General features: G+C 37.3%; 1 protein-coding gene across 13 annotated transcripts in view; it reads right to left on the reverse strand.

Moving 5' to 3' along the window:
• fam53b (family with sequence similarity 53 member B) overlaps positions 1 to 12,456 on the reverse strand; it is a 184,217-nt gene that overhangs the window by 85,869 nt on the left and 85,892 nt on the right. The gene's annotated exons all lie outside the window — the stretch shown is intronic.

The following is a 12,456-nucleotide window of genomic DNA, read 5'->3' on the forward strand; positions in this document are numbered from 1 at the left end:
CAAATAAAAAAAGTGTTAAAATATGACCATTTTTAAGATGGAATCGAAATGCCAGATTTACAGAACAAACATTTCAAAAACTGCAGACATTATATTAGACCACAGACATTTAACGTTTTTAACAAAAACATCTTCAAGATCTATTGTTACTATATTATGCTGGCATCAAGTCTTGTGTCAAAATGAAACACACAGATTCCAGCAGCACATCCGCATTTCCCTTACAATCAACGGTAGAATTTTGCTACCTTGAAGGTATTTTTTGGTAGTGAACTGGAAAAAAAATGCCATCTTTCCATTGAGGGTGGGCTATGTTCTTCACACGGTCAGCAGGTATTTTGGAAAATAAATAGCAAGGAAACTAAATGACAGCCAGGATCACCTGTATAACACCAGAAGGATGGCCTGACTTTGCATTTAAAATCATAAAAAAAGACAAGGATGAAAACTGAAACAGTCAACTTGATACTTAAAAGCAAGCTTTCATTCCTGACAATGGATTGTCCTGGCTGAAGGCAGAAAGTATCCTGGAGTTGTAACATATGTATAGAATATTTTGAGTGACCTGAAAAGGACAGAAACAATAGTGGCAGATTTTTTTTTATCATCATAGAACATGTCAGCTAGGCTCATATCCTGTGATGAATGGAAAACAAACTGCATTGCTCTTTGTACAACTTTTTCTTCAGAACAATTTCATTCAAAATTGCTTTAGAACATGGATTTTTTTGTGATTGCAGCTTTTTCATGGGGCTGTCTTTCACAAATGAGCAAATCTTCCACATAAACAGGATAAAGTAACCAGTCCTGAGTCTGAAATTATATGGTTTTATTGTGTAACCGAAACCTGCCACATTCGCACTGATGTAACTTTTGAATGAAGCACACTTGTGACATGAGGGGGGTGATTAATAAAATATTTTGAGAAGTGAATGAAATGGTGACCCTGAGAAAAGAATGAAAGGGTGTCAATAAGAAATGCTGGTATTATGTCATAGTGGTTAAGGCCAGTTGGACTTTAAACCCTGTGGTTGTGGGTTCAAATCCTACTAGTGACACTGTATGACCATGGACTCCAACGAAGACATCATAACCGCACAACCGCATAACCGCAACCGGAAAAAAACAAAAGTTACATGCCCTTCGTATTTATAAAGTATCTTTTGGATAATGGAAGGAAACTAGGAAAAATAATTTTATCACAGATTCTTGGTCCTGTTATCTTGAGGCGAGGATACATTACTTACTCATTTCAGTGCTCGCAGCAGCTGGGGAGTTATGACAATGCAACACTTAATCCTGTACCGAACTTTGTAAACCACAACCTGAATAAACTTAACTGAACTGGCATTGCTAAATTGACCCTATAGTATGTGTGTTTACTCTGCAATAGACTAGAGCCCTTCCCGGGGGATTGTTCCTGCCTTGCATCTGATGCTTGAGCAATCAATGTTTTGTGCTTTATATTTGTAAGTAGAATTAAACCACTGTGCAGGGATCTGTTTTACTTTGAATCACAGTAGATTTGCCTTTTTTTTTTAATACATCACTGGAAAAAGACTTGTGAATATAATTGTGAATAAATCCTATTAAAAGCAAAACAGAGTGGGTCAAACAATTATTTTGTACTTGTACATGCCATCACCATTGGCAATCTATGTCTAATACAAAAAATGTACATAGTATTAAAATAAGTCTGGACTGGCTTCACATCTGGTGTTGGTTATGGTCTTGTATATGGTGGTCTCAGCAGAGATTCTGGCTCCCTGTAGCTCTAGGTTTGACAAAGCCAGTGTATGATTGGTTTTGTAATTATAACTAAATAAGGACTTTTTGCTACTCTTCTCCTGGTAAAACACTGTTGATGAAAGATCTGCTCATTTTTTACACTTAAAGATCCCACATGAAAAGTTTCTACTCAGAAGACATTAGTTAACCTCAGAGCAACATGTTGTAAACAATCTGCTCTTTCAACCATGTCTGTTTTGAGAAATGCACTTTTTAAAACACAAAATAAAAAGGCCATTTGGCACTGTGCTTAACTGGCTACACATCTGTGGAAAGGACTTTTTTATATAAAACATTTAAGTAATACCCAAAACTTACTCTTTGCTGCCATTTCCTGTGTTTCCTCTGAAACACCAAACCGAACAATTGTCTTTATGTTGTTTTCCCAGTTTGGTAATTTATTAAAGTACGGTACTGTTCCCAAAGCTATTTCAGTAAAAAAAAACAATGTTCCCAGTGTGTATATACAAGCAGCAGTCTCAGGAACAGGTCACATAAAAATAATAAAAAGCCAGCCTCCATAATGTACAGTGCATCTGGAAAGTACTCACAGCGCATCACTTTTTCCACATTTTGTTATGATACAGCATTATTCCAAAATGATCTAAATTTATTTTTTTCCTCAGAATTCTACACACAACACCCCATAATGACAACGTAAAAAAAAGTTTACTTGAAATTTTTTCAAATTTATTAAAAATAAAAAACTGAGAAATCACATGTACATACGTATTCACAGCCTTTGCTCAATACTTTGTCGATGCACCTTTGGCAGCAATTACAGCCTCAAGTCTTTTTGAATATGATGCCACAAGCTTGGCACACCTATCCTTGGCCAATTTCGCCCATTCCTCTTTGCAGCACCTTTCAAGCTCCATCAGGTTGGATGGGAAGCGTCTGTGCACAGCCATTTTAAGATCACTCCAGAGATGTTCAATCGGAGTCAAGTCTGGGCTCTGGCTGGGCCACTCAAGGACATTCACAGAGTTGTCCTGAAGCCACTCCTTTGATATCTTGGCTGTGTGCTTAGGGTCATTGTCCTGCTGAAAGATGAACCGTCGCCCCAGCCTGAGGTCAAAAGCGCTCTAGAGCAGGTTTTCATCCAGGATGTCTCTGTACATTGCTGCAGTCATCTTTCCCTTTATCTTGACTAGTCTCCCAGTTCCCGCCGCTGAAAAACATCCCCACAGCATGATGCTGCCACCACCATGCTTCACTGTAGGGATGGTGTTGGCCTAGTGATGAGCGGTGTCTGGTTTCCTCCAAACGTGACGCCTGGCATTCACACCAAAGAGTTCAATCTTTGTCTCAACAGACCAGAGAATTTTGTTTCTCATGGTCTGAGAGTGCTTTAGGTGCCTTTTGGCAAACTCCAGGCGGGCTGCCATGTGCCTTTTACTAAGGAGTGGCTTCCTTCTGGCCACTCACTATACCATACAGGCCTGATTGGTGGATTGCTGCAGAGATGGTTGTCCTTCTGGAAGGTTCTCCTCTCTCCACAGAGGACCTCCGGAGCTCTGAAAGAGTGACCGTCGGGTTCTTGGTCACCTCCCTGACTAAGGCCCTTCTCCCATGATCGCTTAGTTTAGATGGCCAGCCAGCTCTAGGAAGAGTCTAGGTGGTTTTGAACTTCTCCCACTTACGGATGATGGAGGCCACTGTGCTCATTGGGACCTTCAAAAGCAGCAGAAATTTTTCTGTCCCCAGATTTGTGCCTCGAGACAATCCTGTCTCGGAGGTCTACAGACAATTCCTTTGACTTCATGCTTGGTTTGTGCTCTGACGTGAACTGTGGGACCTTATATAGACAGGTGTGTGCCTTTCCAAATCGTGTCCAATCAACTGAATTTACCACAGGTGGACTCCAATTAAGCTGCAGAAACATCTCAAGGATGATCAGGGGAAACAGGATGCACCTGAGCTCAATTTTGAGCTTCATGGCAAAGGCTGTGAATACTTATGTACATGTGCTTTCTCAGTTTTTTTATTTTTAATAAATTTGCAAAAATCTCAAGTAAACTTTTTTCACGTTATCATTATGGGGTGTTGTGTGTAGAATTCTGAGGAAAAAAAGGAATTTAATCCATTCTGGAATAAGGCTGTAGCATAACAAAATGTGGAAAAAGTGATGCGCTGTGAATCCTTTCTGGATGCACTGTATATTACTGTATGAGTGATGCGCTGTGAATCCTTTCTGGATGCACTGTATATTACTGTATGAAGGAAGTAGCATAAACCTATTTGAGAAACAGCAGTACATGTAAAAAATATAATCCGATACACACACACACACAAATAATGTATTAAATTCCAATAAATTAACTATTAATACTCTTCTGTTTTCAAGCCTCAGTTTCAAATATAGCATTCTATGGATGCTGAAATAATCCACTCACTTATCTGGTTCTGGGTATTTTGTTGTCCTGGGGGCTACATGAAGCCTATCCATCACAGGGCACATTTATACACATACATACTTCTACTGGGTTGAATCTAATCCACCTAAAATTACCCTGAGAAAATCCAATTAGACACAGGAACAACATAAAAAATCCAAACACACACAGACTTGGACAAAACTGAAAGCAATTCTCTTGAATCTATGTGGTAGCAATGTTTGCATAGGAACTCCAATGCAAAAGACACTACTGCAAAATTACTACATATCTCCCAATACCTTCTCATTATTGTGCTATTTCTATAACATGCTGGCTAATTTAAAGGAGCTTCCAAGCAACTACTATAAAAGACTGGATTTTGCCACTATCAAGGGAGTATGGATTGCAGACACACTTCTAGGCTGCTTTGTCTTCTCCTTCTTTTTTGTTATTGGTTAGATTATTCGCAGATGTGGTTCTTTAATTAACTAGATATTAGAGGCCTCTGACTAAATTTAAAAAAGAAACATCCAAGACACTTTGGGTACTCTAGTGGATTGCATTCATGAGTCATGTGTGTGTTACACACATAAAAATAAATATATCAGTGATTTTACAAGCTCAAAAAAAGAGGATGACAGCATGCACTATGGGGCACATTCTTTACTTCTTTAAAATACAGTATTAATAACCCCATCAAGTTTTTTTAGTTATTACGCATGTTTTCATAGTTAGCTGGTTGACCTGCAAAATAACTTTGTCATCTAAATCAAGATACTACTTCAAAATAAATGTTATCTGGATCAAATAATCCTTCCTGGAAAATGTACAGATTAATCTGCTGCAGTTCTCCAAGTGCCCTAATGAATTGCACCCCAAGCTTGACCCACTTTGAGCAAGCAATATATAATATGCATGCAAAAAACAGACTGCTCATATGTGAGGTAATGTACAAACAATTGGGTATTATTTCACATTAGATGGTCATCTTATTTCTAGCACTTATTCATTAGTTGCACAGTAAAATTCAGCAGCTGGCAAGCAGTCTTGAAGTACAGAAAAGCAGTTACAGCAAAGAGAATTTAATAAAATATGTACTTACAAAGTAAAAAAGTAAATAAACACAATGCATAATTTAAAACTAAAGGAAAAAAGCAAAGAAAAATGTGAGATTTCCTTTTACTTTGCTTACAGGTTATTAAAAAGAATTAGCTCTCCGATCTGTTTCAAATATTTTTTAAATGTGTACGAACAATGTAACCTGAAAATATATAATTAGGGTGGAGCAAAATGAAAAGAAAAATACAGCAGACACCATCTGTTCATGCAAGCTGCTTTCTTCTGAACTCACAATACTTTGAAACATCTGCTGAGTTACACTGTGCCTTGGGGTGCACACAGCTAAACTGGGCAGCCAGGCATATATTTCACTCTGGCAAATAGGAAAAGGCCTTTATTATATATTATACACACACTACATATATAACACACTAAGCCTCTAATGCATAATGATTTCAAAGAATATGAGTAAATGTAGAGACAAAACATCCTGGATGGCTCACAGTTAGTGTAAGAGGGTAACATTCATCTGTAATCTTAAATCAATATGTTCTTGCAGCAAGGCTTGTAATTTAAGAACTTTGTGAGTGACAGACAGTTGGACAGCTTGACAAATAGAGGAGTGTTATCTAATTTTCACTCAGCTGCACCTAATGCCTCTACTGTGTCAATCCGCAATAGCAGTGATTACCTCTACATTTAGAAAACAGGTCAACATCACATATTATGCAATCAAAAAGGAAAAGAAAAAATTACTTTGAGAGGCCAACACTGAAGGCCACAGTAAATATTATAAATGATGACTGGTCAACAGGAAAACTGTTTAATGATCCCCGTAAGAATAGAAGGCAAAGCAATCAATTTCATAAAAATGAAAATGCTCTCCACCCACTCTTAAAATATGTAGGGACAAAGACAGATTTTAAATCTTACAGGATATACTAAACAAAGTTAAAGCACAAGAGTCTGCAAAGATAGATTGATTAACACCATACAGTCATTTTCTCCCCTGTATTTAATGCATTTGAGCCTCTACATTGGTACGTAGGTAAACTACTTTAGAAAAATTTCACAGTGTGGTGAATAAAGGGAGAAGCAAGTGAGAGGTTTTACACACTTTGAGGACAAGACAAAAAGGTGAATGATGGACTAAAAACTGAAAGGTCATTTTGAAACATTGTCTAAAAGCCTGCCTAGCAGTACCAACCACAGTTACTGTATATGAAACAGTTCCCCTCATCAATTTTAATAAATGTCTTCATTCATTAATTTATCCCATTTTCATAAACTGCATTTTCCATAACTTTGTCATATGGTGGCATTAGGCAGAAAGTATGACTTTGTCTAAGATCACACATCAGTCTTTCAAGTTAAAATTTATTCACAATATGGACACCAATAAACCTAAAACATACATCTATGGGACAAAGAAGAAAACCCACATAGGCAATGACCAGGCCTACAATCAAATCTGAATTTCTGGAATTTTGAGACTGCAGGTTTCTAAAGTAATTCATGCTTAGTTAAGTGGGACTTCAGTTTATTGTAGCAAATGAGTATATTGATGTCCAATTAAAAGTAAACGGGAACATACAGTATGTAAGGTGCTTTAGATGATTCCAAAAAGTATTTTAGTGGGTAACATTTTGTGTTTCTTCTTATATAGAAAGTATGTAAAAAAGCATTTTTTCCTGCAAGGTTAATTATCAGCATAAAATGTAATCAAAAAGAATAAAATTTGCTATTAGCTTATTGCAGAGACTCAACTCATTCACACTGATCCATTAATTTGCTGAACACGCCTAATTCAACTTGCAGCAACACTAGGCACAAAGTGGGAGTCAGTCATGGATTGGGCTCCACTCTAATCACGGACGCATAATGGGCCGCAAATTAGTTGAAGAAAGTTGAAGCTTTCTCACAATCATGGTATTAATTTGCAATAAAAATGTGCAGCTAAGTACAGAAACAGAAATTTGGAAATAAGAAAAAAATTCAGTGTCTTTTCTTGTGGCTTCAAATGGTGTCCAAAGGGGGTAAAAAAAAATTGCCAATTACATATTGTAAAACAGTATGTTGTTTTCCTGAAAACATTTTTGTGAGATTTGGCCATCTTAAAAGAAGTGCAGCTTTGGTCTTTACCCCATTACCAGTCACCTTTCGTGGCACTACAAGGGGTGTAATCTTCTGTAGTTTCTTTTGAGAATAATTTTGAGAATAAGTGCTTAGGGCATGGTTGGTACCACAGGGTGACTAGGGCCCCTATCCAGTCACATTTGCCTACCAATACAATTTCGTAAAAAATGTATCTATTTATGTACAGAAAGTTTTTTAATGTATGTATTTTATTTAATAAAAAATGTACATAAAAATGTACTGAATAAAAATTACTATTTAGTGACCATATGACTGCTGCAGCCATTTAGAATTAATCTAAGGACCTATGTCTGACAGAGGCCCTCAAAAATACTGGACACAATTTTATCAGCCAGATATTTAAATTAAATTTAAAAGAATAATTTATTTATAATTTAGAAACAATTTTTTTTTTGGTAAAAGCGTCAATTCAGGCAGTCTCTATACTATATTCTCCCTCTGTTTTGGCCAGAATGATTCAGCTTGGTCCTCACAAACTTGAATCATAGAACAGTAAAATCCACAAGCTGGCTAGCCAATGTTAGGTATATCTATGTTTTGCTTAACTGAAATATTGCAACCAAATTTCAGGTTCCAAAAAAATGAAAGGGAAGAAAGGCTTAAACAACAGAAGAGAGGGAAACAGTTTGTCACTCAATTTTTCCAGGAGAAAGGTCAGTTTATTAATGTTACTCCACTCTCCATATCTGGTGCAAACTAACTGGTTTAAAGGATCATCCATTTTAACCTATCAACCAACACATCAAAAAATATAATTTTGATAAAGTCCTGCAGGCATATATATGCTTATTATTAAGTAATCTATAAAGAATGTGCTATCACAGTAAATAAAAAACATGTTTCTGCTGCTAATGACTTTAATGCTGGACAGCTTTTTAACATTGCCAACTTAGTTATTTCCCTGTAAACACTCAAACTTATTTTACAGAATTTAAGCTATTAGTTTTAGCAGTTAAGTGAGTGCATTTCAAATTTGAACCCTTATTCTCATGTAAGAGATGTGGTGGTCTTAATTTTCTTCTTCAGTGTGAATTAGAATGTAAAACGCTCCCAGGTCGTTTGTCAAATTCTTATGCTGAAACACTAGACAAGTAAAACTATGTTTTTCACACTGCTTTTCATAAAATAAACTGACTACTTGGAATAATAGGTGCATTTTGTATAAAAATTAGCTTTTATTTTTAAATACTTGGGTTAAGAACAATGTTTATTATTATTTTGGATTTAACTGGCATTGATTGTGGTAATCCATTACCACAAATTTATATTAAACTATGGCTTCACTGTATCTTTTCTTGAATTTATTTTGAACACTATTTCAGTGAATATTTATATTCAGTTTTATATTCATGTAAGAATTATCACACAATTGCCCTAAGCCTTCTTGGTATATTTACTGGCACTTTATCAGGATTCACATGTCTTTAAGAAATCATGTTAATCCAAAAATTATATACTTTATGGGGGGGCCATTATTAAAGATATAATGAACTGGCAGAAATATTGGTTAATTTCTAAGACTCATCCTGTATTACAAAAGGAAAAATCCAACATAAAATTCTTAATAAAATTTAGCCAAGTTAATTCTAAGTGAAATGTTTTTAGCTATACATATTAATTGCACATTTTGTCACTCTTAACCAGAAGAAATTCAACACTTTTTTTTTTTTTTTTTGATTGTCATGCTTCCAGAAACCTATGCAAATCTAGTACCTGGATTGCTCAGAATTATTAATTTTTTTTTAATAATATTTGGATTAAAGAATATTTTTTCTTTTATGAGAATAAATCTATTAATTATACCAGAAGGAGCAAAAAGCAACTTAGCTGGGTGAAAAAATAATGACGTGATTTAGCTTGTTTATGCATTTGTCCATTACAGGCACTAATGCACACATAAAAGTACAAACCGGATTCCAAAAAAGTTGGGACACTAAACAAATTGTGAATAAAAACTGAATTCAATGATGTGGAGATGGCAAATGTCAATATTTTATTTGTAATAGAACGTAGATGACAGATCAAACGTTTAATCCGAGTAAATGTATCATTTTAAAGGAAAAATATGTTGATTCAAAATTTCACGGTGTCAACAAATCCCAAAAAAGTTGGGACAAGCAGCAATAAGAGGCTGGAAAAAGTAAATTTGAGCATAACGAAGAGCTGGAAGACCAATAAACACTAATTAGGTCAATTGGCAACATGTTTGGGTATAAAAAGAGCTTCTCAGAGTGGCAGTGTCTCTCAGAAGCCAAGATGGGTAGAGGATCACCAATTCCCACAATGTTGCGCAGAAAGATAGTGGAGCAATATCAGAAAGGTGTTACCCAGTGAAAATTTGCAAAGACTTTGCATCTATCATCATCAACTGTGTAGAACATCATCTGAAGATTCAGAGAATCTGGAACAATCTCTGTGCGTAAGGCCGTAAAACCATACTGGATGCCCGTGATCTCCGGGCCCTTAAATGACACTGCACCACAAACAGGAATGCTACTGTAAAGGAAATCACAGAATGGGCTCAGGAATACTTCCAGAAACCATTGTCAGTGAACACAATCCACCGTGCCATCCGCCGTTGCCAGCTGAAACTCTACAGTGCAAAGAAGAAGCCATTTCTAAGCAAGATCCACAAGCTCAGGCGTTGTCACTGGGCCAGGGATCATTTAAAATGGAGTGTGGCAAAATGGAAGACTGTTCTGTGGTCAGGCGAGTCGCGATTGAAGTTCTTTTGGAAATCTGGGACGCCATGTCATCCGGACCAAAGAGGACAAGGACAACCCAAGTTGTTATCAACGCTCAGTTCAGAAGCCTGCATCTCTGATGGTATGGGGTTGCATGAGTGCGTGTGGCATGGGCAGCTTGCATGTCTGGAAAGGCACCATCAATGCAGAAAAATATATTCAGGTTCTAGAACAACATATGCTCCCATCCAGACGTCATCTCTTTCAGGGAAGTCCCTGCATTTTTCAACAAGATAATGCCAGACCACATTCTGCATCAATCACAACATCATGGCTGCGTAGGAGAAGGATCCGGGTACTGAAATGGCCAGTCTGCAGTCCAGATCTTTCACCTATAGAGAACATTTGGCGCATCATAAAGAGGAAGGTGCAACAAAGAAGGCCCAAGACGATTGAACAGTTAGAGGCCTGTATTAGACAAGAATGGGAGAGCATTCCTATTTCTAAACTTGAGAAACTGGTCTCCTCGGTCCCCAGACGTCTGTTGAGTGTTGTAAAAAGAAGGGGAGATGCCACACAGTGGTGAAAATGGCCTTGTCCCAACTTTTTTGGGATTTGTTGACACCATGAAATTATGAATCAACATATTTTTCCCTTAAAATGATACATTTTCTCAGTTTAAACTTTTGTTCCGTGATTTATGTTGTATTCTGAATAAAGTATTAGAAGTTGGCACCTCCACATCATTGCATTCAGTTTTTATTCACGATTTGTATAGTGTCACAACATTTTTGGAATCCGGTTTGTATAGTAATCCCTCCTCTATCGCAGGGGTTGCGATAGATGAAAATCCGCGAAGTAGAAACCATATGTTTGTATGGTTATTTTTATATATTTTAAGCCCTAATAAACTCTCCTACACTGTTAACATTATTAGAGCCCTCTAGACATGAAATAACACCCTTTAGTCAAAAGTTTAAACTGTGCTCCATGACATGGATGACAATTCTTTCTCACAATTAAAAGAATGCAAACATATCTTCTCTTCAAAGAATGCGTGTCAGGAGCAGAGAATGTCAGAGAGAGAGAGAGAGAGAAGCAAACAATCAAAAATTAAATACGTGTTTTTGGGCTTTTAAGTATGCTGAAGCAACGCGATAAAGCAGCATTTTTTAGAGGAGCGTCCGTATCCTCTAGGCAAACAGCCTCTGTGCAAACAGCCCCTCTGCTCACACCCCCTCCGTCATGCGCAGAGAGAGTGAGAGAGACAGAGAAAAGCAAACAATCAAGCACCGTGCAGGAAGCATATCGTATATCATTGAGTTTTTTTTAATACGTAATACATGTTCTGATTGGGTAGCTTCTAAGCCATTCACCAATAGCGTCCCTTGTATGAAATCAACTGGGCAAACAAACTGAGGGAGCATGTACCATAAATTAAAAGACCCACTGTCCGCAGAAATCCGCGAACCAGCGAAAAATCTGTGATATCTATTTAGATACGAGGTGTGGCAGAAAAGTAATGAGACTGATTTTTTATTTACCAAAGTTTTTATTTTTTTCAAACATCAATGTTATCCCCTTCAAAGTAGTTCCCTTGGGCAGCTACACACCGATGGAGAAGTTGTTCCCACTGTTGGTAGCAGCTGGAAGTCATCAACCGGTATGGTCTTCAGCATGTCCGTTACATTCTTTTGGATGTTTTCTAAAGTCCCGAAATGAGGTCCTTTGAGGACATTTTTCAGTTTAGGAAAAAGGAAAAAGTCACACGGACTGAGGTCAGGTGAATAAGGGGGCTGGGGAACCACAGGAATGTCTTTTGAGGTCAAAAATTCTGTTATGGAGAAGGCAGTTTTTCGGCACCATTTTGGCACAGACCTTTCGCATGTGCAAATGTTCAGTCAAAATTTGATGAACTGTAAATCTGTTCAAATTTAACTGTTCACTCAACATTCTTAATGTTAAATGACGGTCTGCTCTCACAAGAGTGTTCACACGTTCGATGTTTTCATTGGTTTTCGAAGTTGAAGTCCTCCCTGAACGATGTTCATCTTCAACGTGTTTTCTGCCTTCCAAAAATGATTTGTGCCAGCGAAAAACTTGAGCTTGGGATAAAGAATGTTCCCCTTAGGCCTGTTTTAACTTTTCAAACGTCACACTTGCCGTTTAATGGCACAACGGTGCTCCAAATTCCGCTGTTCCATTTTGCGTGACGCACAACTAAAAACACAACTTCGCTAATAGCAGTCACAAAAATCAACGTAGTTAACGCAAGGAGTTGAAACTTGCACTGAGCTATGGGAGGGTACTGATACACGTGCTCTATCAAGGACAACTGCGCAGCGTTGCCAGATCGCTTGCAGTGTTGCCAGTCTCATTACTTTTCTGCC

This window comes from Polypterus senegalus, chromosome 1, assembly GCF_016835505.1.
Source record: "Polypterus senegalus isolate Bchr_013 chromosome 1, ASM1683550v1, whole genome shotgun sequence".
Lineage (NCBI taxonomy): Eukaryota > Metazoa > Chordata > Cladistia > Polypteriformes > Polypteridae > Polypterus > Polypterus senegalus.